This window comes from Somniosus microcephalus, unplaced genomic scaffold (genome assembly GCF_052327205.1).
Source record: "Somniosus microcephalus isolate GS21.2 unplaced genomic scaffold, FLI_Smic_1.0 unresolved_chr9, whole genome shotgun sequence".
Classification (NCBI taxonomy): domain Eukaryota; kingdom Metazoa; phylum Chordata; class Chondrichthyes; order Squaliformes; family Somniosidae; genus Somniosus; species Somniosus microcephalus.
Genome location: NW_028225187.1, coordinates 31,872,126 through 31,876,833, shown reverse-complemented (window position 1 = coordinate 31,876,833; position 4,708 = coordinate 31,872,126).

Here is a 4,708-nt window from a genome sequence, read left to right as displayed (position 1 = left end):
AAAACAATCAGTAACACATCTGCCGCCCGTCTATATGTGCCGCCAGGTATTCAGTTCAGTTGAAGTAAATGTAAAATATTAATACATCGAATTATTCCAGTTGACCCTCTCACGAACAAAGATAAATTGTTTTTATTTAAGTTCCTAATGCTCTGAGGACTACATGGAAAAGCTGCTGCCAGATGAAAGGAAACTGACAAAGATTGAAATGTTCATTGTTCTGAGAGCCACTGAGTGTGATTGTTCTGTCAAGGAGCAGGGAACATTTCTTTAAAATTGTTTATAGGCCATTTAGGATGGAAATCAGGAAGCACTTTTTCACACAATGTGTAGTGAGAAATTGCATTGCTCTTTGCAAAAAACGCTGTGGATTCTGGGGGTAAATTGCTGCTATCAAGATGGAGATCGATAATTTATTGTTAAAAATGAAAGAAATGGTTGCATTTCTATAGCACCTTTCAAGACCTCCGAACTTCCGAAAGCATTTTAAAACCAATGAAAGACTTTTAAAGTTAAGTGACTGTAGGAAATGTGGCAGCCAATGTTCACACAATGATGTTGATAATGAGCAGATTATCTGTTTTTGTTACGTCATTGATGGACAAATATTGCCCAGGGCACCAGGGATAAACGCCCTGGAAGGGGCGTCACTTTAACATCTCATCCGAAAGACAGCCAATCCGACAGTGCAGCACTCCCTCAGCACTGCACTGGAGTATCAGCTTAGATGATTGTGCTCAAGTCCCTGGATTGGGACCGGAATCCACGAACCTTCTGACTCAGAGGCGAGAATGCTATACACTGAGCCATGGCTGACACGAGTTGAGTATGGGTAACAATGGATGTTGAGCAAGTGGGGTAATTGGAGTGGAGGTACAGATCAATCATGATATAGTTGAATGACAGAGCAGTCTCCAAGGGCTGAATGGCCTACTCCTGTTGTAATGTTCCTATTATCAGTTAACTCATCTTTAACCTAATCAGAATTACAAGTTTTGCCAGGGTTGCAACTGATACTCGTGAAGACAGTACATGACCCAGCAGCTAGAAGCAGAAAGCAGCAGAAAGCTTTTGTCACACCTCAGACCACAGGAATCACACTACTAAGGCAATGCTTGTTGCTGCAAACTTTGCAGAAATAATTGCAAACAGGTCAATGATCAATGCAGATGTGTCTGTATTTCATTGTTCAACATGTAGACCCTGGGACTTTCGTCCAGCTAGGACTCAATAGGGTGAATGTTTCAAGCATTCAGTTAGGCCAATATTTCCAAAAAGTGGGTTTCATGTGCTGTGCAACACATAAATCATGGGGCCTATTATATGCTTAAGAATGATCAATTTGAGATTAACTTCACATCTTTTATGCTCTACCTCATTAATCTGTCGAACTAGATTTAATCAACATGGTCCCACAACTAATGTCAAGTTACTAAAATAGATGAGATTCTGGTGAAGGAGTCGATGGTACATTAAAGATGCAAGCCCTGTTGTTTTTTCGTGTTTGCTGGTCTTGTGGTCCAGTGGGTAACAAGACAATAGAGCGCTGAGGTCAGCATCTCACAGGAAGGCAGCCTCAATGTCATGTGACCATAAAGAGTCACTTCTGTCTAAATTCCAGGAAACAGCATCAGAAATTAATATTGAAGATCCAGCATTTTAAAATTCCCTGCCAAACCCCCTAAAGCCGTCAGTTTAGCTCAAGTAAAATCATAGTAAATGTGTTCTCCTCAGCTTTGTTAACTCAAGGGATGTCATCCCGCTAATATTTATTTTGTCCCTCACACCTGAAAATAAAATAAGCCCTTCATAGTGAATGTGAAAAGCTGAGTTGAAAACCACTCCTGTCCGTTCTCTCTCTCTGTCACTCTCCCTCGTGCACATCGAGATTGTTACTTTCTTCCAATCTCTGTCTATCTATCTCTCTCTGTCCCTATCTGTCTCTCGCTCTGACTCTCTCTCTCTATCTTTCTCTCTCTCTCTGTGGCAGATGTTAACAAGAAACTTGCCTGTGGTACTCGAATCATCAAGCAATGATACGGACCAGGTTTAACATCTAGCTACAGAAGCCACACACTGTAAATCTCACCGCATGTATTAATAGCAATTTGTAAGAGTGAGTTAACTGAGCCAACGCTGATATTTGATATGAAGCGTATAAAAATTTTTTTTTTTTCCTAATAAGCAAAACTAGAACAATAAGAAATGTCCAACCAGATTCTGCAGGTGAGGCTAAATAATTGGTAAAATAATGAACATTGGACCGTTTAGAAGCAATCTTAATTGGGCTGCAACCTTTAATAGTAAAGAAGGTTCCCCTTAGATGAGCAGAAAGATCCTGTTAGCCTGACTAAGCAAACATATTTCTGTTGTTGCATTCAATTCTGATTAAAACTGAAGCATAGAAATGACATTTCAATGCTTTTTAATTGAATGTTTGACCTTAATAAAGTCTGAATATTAATTTAGAGTGATGATCCCTCTCACAGAATGAGTCTTATTAATCTGATTAACGGTCCGGGGTGAGTGACGTTGATTTTCAAAGGCACTGGAAATATTTGAGATTCACTTACTGAAGATCAGAAGGCGACAGATGTGCTTCATTTCGAATGCGGGGGATCCGAGCAGCAGTCCACCTCCCTCTGTGAAGACGCGTGCTTCGGATCAGCTGTTTTCAGTTCTGTTCACGTGAAAAGTGAAATCATAGAATCACATTCAGCCGCTGACACTGTTCTAATTCTTCAGTACCAAACGCCTGCACGCACAGATCCCGAGTCTGTACTTACGGTGAATGAGGAGACAGCGGCTGGAGCGAGTTCCCCAAGAAGCAGTCTACAGCTGTGGAGCTCACTGTTCATGCACCAGGCGACTGCACACTGAGATCAGTCTGACTGCTGACCACATTGGAGACAATAGGAAATCAAACCAGACGTGATGACGAGTCCACCCTAACGCTGAAAAGTTAACTGAGCCCTGTCAGTTTTATAATAAATTCTTATCAGAAGGGAACAGTTGGCATCCATGCTGGAGACATCTCTTCAAACTGTTTTAAATATGATTTATTCTAACCACAGCTTATACCGTTAACTGAAATACCAGCCTGCTCTGTGGCCCCAGTCTGAAGGCTTGTTTTTTTCCACAGGCTTAGGGAAGCGGTCACCCCAGCTCTGTGTATATGGCCTGGTACAACGTTAGAGGGGGAAGGGAGGCGAAGTGCTGATACCAGCGAGAAATCAGACCACTGAACCTGTTACACTCTGGCACAATTAACCATTTAAGTCCCGCGAGTTCAATCTCGTCATTAATGTTTAGCAAATGGGTGATTCGAACCTCAAATTACTGAAGCCTAATACCAGACTTATATGGGGCATCTCCTTGAGTCGCACAGTATTGTTCCTCTCTCAGGCTCACTCTAGATATCACCTACTGGTGCAGGTCCATGATTGCTGCTTCGACTCTCCTACTGCAGAATGTATATGATCAATACGTAGACACCACTTCTAGTACAGGTCAGCTATTGGTAGTGATACTGTCCTCTTTGCCCAGATCTGCAATAAATACCAACTCTTTACTATTGTGGCGAACTCTAATTAGAATCTGCGCAGTTCAATTGGTGTTTGTCTATGACTGGGAGCGATAAAGAGACACTGGATAAGGAATTTGTAATTTACTACTCGTGCAGTTAGTAATTAGTACATATATAGCCCTACGGGTGCCGGGCAATGCTCAGTACATTCACTGTCCTTCTGGTACAGGTCTATAAATAGTGCCTATAATGTCCGACTGCTGCATGTCTCTAATCATTTGCTATACTGTCCTATATGTGCATGCCTATGAGTAGTACCTAAAGTAGCTCAGATATTCTGTTGACTGTTTAAATTGTCCTATTGCTGCAGATCTTTTTGAAACTTTATTGTCCTACTCGTACAGGCCTTTGTTTGTCAATTATACTGTCCCACTGATCAATCACAGAATCACAGAAACCCCACAGTGCAGATAGAGGCCATTTCGGCCCATCGAGCCTGCACCGACACATATCCCACCCGATCCCCGTAACCCCTACACCAACACATATCCCACCCTATCCCTGTAACCCCACGTATTGAATTCCCCTAACACTACGGGTCAATGGTTAGAGTCTATGGTTAGAACCTGTACTATTCTACTGGTACAATCCATAATTGGAACTTCAATTGTCCTATTGGTGCATGCCTTTGATTATTTGTGATACTGATGATGAATAAACAGACATAGTTAGATAATTAGTAAATCAAACACAAAAAGATAGATCGATAAGTAGATAAAACAGACCAACAATGCGCTATAGCAATATATGGAATGCCCATAAGGAACCTACAGAATTTTTGTTATTCCTTTCTCTAACTTTCAGAAAAAGAGATTAAACGTTTTGGCACCATCACCAAAATTAATTGTTTCCATTTTCGTATTGTGCCGCATCCCAGAATATTTATTGATTAAAATAAATATATATATTTTAAATATGCAGCAGAATATGAGTGAAAGACACCAGAAATACATTTTCCCTCCCCTGTCTTAGCCAATCATTTGGAGGGAGTCTCCAGGGAAAGACAGGCAGAACCGTATGGTCATTCCCCAGATACAAACTTTGTGCATTGAATTAGCAGAAGGTTTGGTTGAAATCGTGCTGAATAGACTTACACTTGATGTCAATCTGTAAACAACGGGG